The sequence below is a fragment of the Epinephelus lanceolatus genome, chromosome 12 (genome assembly GCF_041903045.1).
Source record: "Epinephelus lanceolatus isolate andai-2023 chromosome 12, ASM4190304v1, whole genome shotgun sequence".
Lineage (NCBI taxonomy): Eukaryota > Metazoa > Chordata > Actinopteri > Perciformes > Serranidae > Epinephelus > Epinephelus lanceolatus.
In genome coordinates, this window is record NC_135745.1 from 44,660,548 (window position 1) to 44,668,947 (window position 8,400).

Below are 8,400 nucleotides of genomic sequence, written 5' to 3' on the forward strand. Positions count from 1 at the left end.
TCACAGCTCTGTGCTCCTCCACAGCTCTGTGCTCCTCTTTCACAGCTCTGTCCTCCTCTTTCACAGCTCTGTGCTCCTCTTTCACAGCTCTGTCCTCCTCTTTCACAGCTCTGTGCTCCTGTTTCACAGCTCTGTGCTCCTCTTTCACAGCTCTGTGCTCCTCCACTGCTCTGTCCTCCTCTTTCACAGCTCTGTCCTCCTCTTTCACAGCTCTGTGCTCCTCTTTCACAGCTCTGTCCTCCTCTTTCACAGCTCTGTGCTCCTCTTTCACAGCTCTGTGCTCCTCTTTCACAGCTCTGTGCTCCTCCACAGCTCTGTGCTCCTCTTTCACAGCTCTGTGCTCCTCCTCCACAGCTCTGTGCTCCTCTTTCACAGCTCTGTGCTCCTCTTTCACAGCTCTGTGCTCCTCCACAGCTCTGTTCTCCTCCACAGCTCTGTGCTCCTCTTTCACAGCTCTGTGCTCCTCTTTCACAGCTCTGTGCTCCTCTTTCACAGCTCCGTGCTCCTCTTTCACAGCTCTGTGTTCCTCCTTCACAGCTCTGTGCTCCTCTTTCACAGCTCTGTGTTCCTCCTCCACAGCTCTGTTCTCCTCCAGAGCTCTGTGCTCCTCTTTCACAGCTCTGTGCTCCTCCTCCACAGCTCTGTGCTCCTCTTTCACAGCTCTGTGCTCCTCCACTGCTCTGTCCTCCTCTTTCACAGCTCTGTCCTCCTCTTTCACAGCTCTGTGCTCCTCTTTCACAGCTCTGTCCTGCTCTTTCACAGCTCTGTGCTCCTGTTTCACAGCTCTGTGCTCCTCTTTCACAGCTCTGTGCTCCTCCACAGCTCTGTGCTCCTCTTTCACAGCTCTGTGCTCCTCTTTCACAGCTCTGTCCTCCTCTTTCACAGCTCTGTCCTCCTTCACAGCTCTGTGCTCCTCTTTCACAGCTCTGTGCTCCTCTTTCACAGCTCTGTGCTCCTCCACAGCTCTGTGCTCCTCTTTCACAGCTCTGTGCTCCTCCACAGCTCTGTTCTCCTCCACAGCTCTGTCCTCCTCTTTCACAGCTCTGTGCTCCTCTTTCACAGTTCTGTGCTCCTCCTCCACAGCTCTGTGCTCCTCTTTCACAGCTCTGTGCTCCTCTTTCACAGCTCTGTGTTCCTCCTTCGCAGCTCTGTGCTCCTCTTTCACAGCTCTGTGTTCCTCTTTCACAGCTCTGTTTTCCTCCACAGCTCTGTGCTCCTCTTTCACAGCTCTGTGCTCCTCTTTCACAGCTCTGTGCTCCTCCTTCACAGCTCTGTGCTCCTCTGTGCTCCTCTTTCACAGCTCTGTGCTCCTCCTCCACAGCTCTGTGCTCCTCTTTCACAGCTCTGTGCTCCTCTTTCACAGCTCTGTCCTCCTCTTTCACAGCTCTGTGCTCCTCCACAGCTCTGTGCTCCTCTTTCACAGCTCTGTGCTCCTCTTTCACAGCTCTGTCCTCCTCTTTCACAGCTCTGTGCTCCTCTTTCACAGCTCTGTGCTCCTCCACAGCTCTGTTCTCCTCCACAGCTCTGTGCTCCTTTTTCACAGCTCTGTGCTCCTCCACAGCTCTGTTCTCCTCCACAGCTCTGTGCTCCTCTTTCACAGCTCTGTGCTCCTCTTTCACAGCTCTGTGTTCCTCCTTCACAGCTCTGTGCTCCTCTTTCACAGCTCTGTGTTCCTCCTTCACAGCTCTGTGCTCCTCCTTCACAGCTCTGTGCTCCTCCTCCACAGCTCCGTGCTCCTCCTTCACAGCTCTGTGCTCCTCCACAGCTCTGTGCTCCTCCACAGCTCTGTGCTCCTCTTTCACAGCTCTGTGCTCCTCCTCCACAGCTCTGTGCTCCTCCACAGCTCTGTGCTCCTCTTTCACAGCTCTGTGCTCCTCCTCCACAGCTCTGTGCTCCTCTTTCACAGCTCTGTGCTCCTCTTTCACAGCTCTGTGCTCCTCTTTCACAGCTCTGTGCTCCTCTTTCACAGCTCTGTGCTCCTCCACAGCTCTGTGCTCCTCTTTCACAGCTCTGTGCTCCTCCTCCACAGCTCTGTGCTCCTCTTTCACAGCTCTGTGCTCCTCCTCCACAGCTCTGTGCTCCTCTTTCACTGCTCTGTGCTCCTCTTTCACAGCTCTGTGCTCCTCCTCCACAGCTCTGTGCTCCTCCTCCACAGCTCTGTGCTCCTCTTTCACAGCTCTGTGCTCCTCCTTCACAGCTCTGTGCTCCTCTGTGCTCCTCTTTCACAGCTCTGTGCTCCTCCTCCACAGCTCTGTGCTCCTCTTTCACTGCTCTGTGCTCCTCTTTCACAGCTCTGTGCTCCTCTTTCACTGCTCTGTGCTCCTCTTTCACTGCTCTGGAAACAGTGAGACACACTGACCCAGAGCCCAAACTGACACCTCCATCATGTTTGTTTTGTCCGACCAACTGTTCACACTTCAACAAAAAAATAATAAAAAGCAAAAGCAGGAAAAAAATCAGCTAGGGTGTCTGGGCTCAGCCTTAGAGATGATGAGGAGGAGGAGTCAGACATCTGGAGGGAGCTCGGAGTAGACTGCTCCTTCATGTTGAGGTGGTTCAACATCTGATCAGGATCCTCCTGGTCCAGCTGGTAGGAGGCCCCGGGGCAGACCCAGAACACACTGGAGGGATTATAGATCTCATCTGGTCTGGGAACACCTCGGGGTCCTCCAGGAGGAGCTGGAGAGGGACGTCTGGAGGACTTTGATCGGCCCCCTCTCGGCCCCCCGAGACCTGACCTCAGATAAGAGGATGAAGATGAATGGATGAATTATTAAAATAGAGGCACGGTTATTTTCTGTCAGTTCAATAACTGACTCGTAGTTCCAGATGGACTTGAACAGTTTCAGGTGTTGCGAGTGTCAAGTCTTAATTAGTTGAGTAACGAGTAACTAAAGCTGTCAAAGTACAAGTCAAGGTAGACGGTGACCTGAGAGGAGAATGTGTTGAGTTACATTCCACCACTGGCTGCAGTTTATTATCTTTACGAGTTTGTAAGTATGACTCGACTCAACTTGATTGATTTCCACAACAGTGACTTGGGACTTGAATGTTATGAGTTGAGACTTGTTTATAATTTGCACACGTGTGACTTGCTCCCACCTCTGCCAAAAACCAAACATGGACCAGCTGTTGACGAGAACACTGCGCGCTCTTTGTCCTTCTGACTCGATGTCATCGCTGTTCACTGCTTTTTGGTTCCAGCTGAGAACCAAGTCCTCAGGTCCTGAACCAGTTTATTTTTGGTGGAGGTGCTCTGGACGGTTCATCATCAGGAGCAGGAACCAGAACAGAACCGGTTCCAAGTTGATGGAAAAGGAGAACGTGATTGAAGACAGGAAACATTAATATTTTAAGGTTTTCTTATATTCAGACAGACAGGATGTGATGATGTGTTTTACCTGCCTGACACTTTCGACTGTGACTCCAGTCTTCCTCAGAAACGTCATCTGACGTGCTGCTGACGTGTCATATATCAGCTGGTGGGCCTGACAGACCAATCGAGTGCGTCAGGCCAACCCCGCCTCCCGTGTCGTTGTTCGTTCTCTGGAGGAGGGAATCCCAGGTATGTGAGAGGGTGTACGCCCCCTCGTCCCGGCTGATTGTGCCGCTTGCTGATCTCTGTGGCTTCTTTTATCCACCGTTTGAATTTATTGGTCTCTGGTGTGATTATTTTGCTCCTGTCCCAGTCCATGATGTGGTTATTTCTCCTGCAGTGATCTGTGATGGCTGATTTTAGGTTTTCCTGTTCTGCTTTGTCTTTTCCTGTCCTTGTGAATTGCCCTGCTGTCTCTTTTTCGCATTCTTTCGCATTCGCGTTCTTGTCACATCTCCTCACATCCTGTCTGTCTGAATATAAGAAAACCTTAAAATATCCTAAATAAGAAGACAGTATGAACCTTATCAATCCAAACATTATTAATCTTCAGTTGGAGTCATCAAACTGTTCTTAACGCGGGTCATATCCACGGTGAGGAGCTGCAGCCATTATTCATGTTTAGTAAAGTAATCATTACCTACATTAATGATCAGTTCATGGCTTCAGTTTGGAATGACAAGACATTTCTCTGTCCGACATGATAATAAATGTTAGAGATGCACCGTATTGGATTTGATGCTGATGTATAACGAGTCATTTTCCGTCCTCATGTCAGTGATGATCATTAAGTCTCTTCTGTAGATGAATTAACATCATATTATACACACAGACTGTGATGGTGACGGCCCACCAGCAGGTGGAGACATGCAACTGTTCAGTGTGTGTAACATTCATTCAGTGTCTCTAGTAAATGTGATATTTAAATAAAGAAGATGTGATGCTGTTACTTCAGGCTCCAGGATCATGCATCAGACATGTGTCTGTTATTTTACAGACCAAACCTCACAGAGAGGAAAATGTCTACACGTGAATCTGTGACAGTCATCAGTGAAGTCCTGACCAGAGGTTGAGCAGTGGTAGATTTTTAATGGCCGATAAAATAACGATAGTTCAGAGCAGGAAGGCTTGATAGAACTGCAACAGCCCCTACAGGCCACCCCAGATTTCCTCAATTGACGAAGGAAATGCAACTCAAATTGTCCCCCCACTTGAGTGAGGAGGAGAAAGTGGTACATAAAAACATGAAGTTGTCCACCCGTTCCACCTCCACCCCTTGGATGGACAGGGGCTGAGACACTCTCCCCTTCCAACAAAAGTCCACTACTAACTCCTCAGTTTCAGAGACGTTTAGCTGTAGATTATGGAGGGAGCACCACTCAGTTAGTCTGAGGACCTCATCCCTATATGCAGTATCATCATCCATGGAGACCAGCCCCACTAGTGTTGTGTCATCTGCAAATTTATACATTTTCACAGAATCTGTGTGTGATAAACAGTCATTTGCAAACAGTGAATATAACGGGGGTGTTAAAACACACCCCTGGGGGGCGCCGGTGCTAATGTATTTGACCTTAGAGATATTATTATTGACCTTAACCATTTGCTTCCTCTGCAGCAGAAAAGAGACCCAAGACCCAGTGACAGATAGAGTCATGGACGCCCAACTGCTGAAGTTTATTGAAAAGTTTAGATGGCAAAATAGTATTAAACGCAGAGCTATAATCTATAAAAAGGATCTTTGCGTAGTTGCCTGGGGTCTCTAGATGCTGGAGGATGGAGTGGATACATAGGATACAGCATCCTCATCCGACCTGTTTGCTCTATATGCAAACTGAAAGGGGTCCAGGCTAACTGCTCTGGACAGGTGATCACATACAATGCGTTCAAAAATGTTCATTATGACAGGAGTTAAGGCCACCGGTCTGAAATCATTCAAGCAGCTAATCTTTGTCTTTTTGGGAACAGGAACTGTGACAGCAGACTCATAACAGTCAGGGACCTACATTCCCTTAATAACCAGTTAAAAATATGTGTGAGAACTGGAGAACTGGAAAAGCACCATAATGTACATTTAAAAATCAAGTTTAGTCTTTGGTGAATTCTAATGTGTATATTGAGGCTGTAATGGCTGCTGGACGCTCAGTACAGGAGTGTGTGTCTGGATTATTTAAATGACTTAATTATTTACATGATGAAACATAATAATTTTTTTTAGCCTTTAATGTATAGGACAGACAAGTGTGAAGGGGAGAGAGAGAGGGAGTGACATGCAGCAAAGGGCCACAGGCTGGAGTCGAACCCCGGCCACTGTGGCAACAGCCTTGTACATGGGGCGCCTGCTCTACCACTAAGCTACCGACGCCCCCAATGAAACATAATTCATCATGAGAAATGTAAAAACTCAGGTTTGTCAAACATGGACTTGTCTTATTGTCCCTGGTTAATATTTATGGAGACGTCCACATATAATATCATTTAGTACAACTTACCAACGTGCTAGCGCGCTAGCTAGCTAACGCTGTGTGCTGATTAACACCTGGATCATAACAAAGTCAATAAGACAAGTCCATGTTTGACACGTGAGTTTCTTATCTTAACCTGTGTTCCTGTTCTGACGTCCAACGACACAACAAGACATTTTTATTCCAGGTACGTCACTGTGTCTCTCTGATGTCCGCTGTTTCTCTGCCATCAGTATGCACACGCCACTGCTGTGATGTAACTGTGATGTAACTGTGGCGTCTGCTGAGAAACATACTCACAAATATTTTTCATTTATTTGTAAATTAATTAAATGTATTCAGAGATTTTTATTTGTGTCTATGCAGTTCTGTACCCTGGGCGGGCCAGAGGCGAGCTAAACAGATGACGACAGCGCTGTGACGACGAAGTCCGGAATCAGTCAGTAAACACTGCAAGATGGCTACGGATGAACACCAGTTGTTTGAAACGGCTTTGGCCGCTACAATGAACCAGTTAGACTTGGCTTTTTCTCTAAAAGAGGAACACAAGACGGTGCTCGAGTCTTTCCTTTGCAAGAAGGACGTTTTTGCTGTTTTGCCAATCGGATACGGCAAGAGTCTAATCTACCAGTTAGCTCCGCTGGTAGCTAAGCTCTGGATACGTCACCCCGTGTGTTGTTCTGATTGGTCGTAGTGTTATCCGAATGTGTGCAGTGATATTTCCACATGCATGCTTGGTGCCGCCCCTCGAGTTGGGCCATTTGCATGACTCATAGCCAGACCCTAAATCTGTCTAGATTTGGGTCTGGATTTCCAGGCTAGCAGTTCTGTCTGATATTTCATGTGATATATCAGTTTTTTTGAGTTTGGAGTTTCTCTCGTTTGTGGAGGCTCTCTGAACAGACTGTGGATCTGTCCACACATTATATGGAGACAAATCTTTGTCCACATTCACTTTGCACGCAGATGTGCACGCGCTGAGGCGAGACAGCTGCAGACCACAGTACGAGGCTGACCCGACACTTGGACCTGATGTGATGATGTTGTCACGTCAGATCAGAGGAATTAATTAAATTCACTTGTTGTAAACATCTTTAATCAAATATTTTCCTCCAGTCCACTCATCACTCTGTGTCACCCACAGGAGGCACTGCAGCACCATCAGCACGCTCCTAACCGGGCTCAGTGCAGCAGGCTAACAGCTGAGCTACAGTTAGCTGAGTGACAGGTCAGTGACTGTCAGTCCTTTTAGTTGAGTGGCATCAACAGGAAACTTTAACAGGTCTACTGGAAACACTGGATATTTACAGCGAAATAAAAAACGTGAATCTGTAAATGACACAGAAACATCAGGTGGTTAGCTCAATCTGTTAGCAGTTAGCTATTAGCTTGTTGGGCAGTAAGCAATTAGCTGTTGGCCTGTTAGCTGTTAGCTTTGATTCAGACCAAAGGAGACGGCTCTGGGGCTGAGAGAAGGAAACTGATGTCTGAGATCATAACTTTAAATAGTGTTGGTTTGTTACAGCTGTTTGAGGCAACAGGACCTAATATTTTTCTACTCCATCACAGTAACTGTTAAACAATCGTGCAAAATATGAATAAGTTTATATGTATATATTTGACCAATTTAAAAGTTTAATTACATTTTGTTCCTGAGTCCAGCCCTCTGCTGGGATCAGGATCGTACTGGTTTGAGATCAGACGTACACAAACTGAAGGTTTGATCCAGAACCGTGACTGATCACATGATGTCACATGATGTCACATGATGTCAGAATCCTTTTTTTCCTTTCAACAAACCATTTTCAAGATTTGATCCAGTCTGATGAGCAGCTGGACCTTGGTGTCTGACGCTGTCAACATGTTTCTTTATGTCAATGTAAAGAACCAATGAAACGGTTTTCAGGTTGTTTCAGTCGTTTAATTTCTAAAATATCAGTTTACATGTGATTATTGTCGTTAACATGAGAAACATCCAGAACTCAAAGTGACGACATGAAGACAAACCTGCGGAGAGAAGATTCAAATCCATCAACCAATCACATCACTGCTGACAAAACTTGACGTCACTGAGCAGATGTTCTTTTTAGGAAAACTCTGAGACTGATTATCATTTAAAGGGTCATAGTTCAGTCCCTCCAGGACGCTGACATCACAGCTCAGCTGATCCTCGTGAATTCTTGACTGACGTTATAATTTTGTCTGATCGCTGAACTTTACCGTAAATTTGATTATTTCAACAACTCAAATCTCATCTTACTGTCGAGCTGCGTGCAGCGCATTGATTCACTCAGACCCCCTTTCTCTTAACCCTTTCACACACAGGTGGCGCCACAGAGCTGAGACACAGAGTGTGACATATAACACACGTGTCAGCAGCTCTTTATAAACAATAACAATGACATCACATGTCAATAACGATCATTCAGCGTCCCTGTTATATGGCGGCTGATCTCGTCCTCTGCTCGGAGGGTAAGGAGCTCCTGTTAGCCGCTAACTGCTAACAGCTGCTGTTCTTCTTTGAGTTTGCCGCTAACTGCTAACAGCTGCTTTTTAACT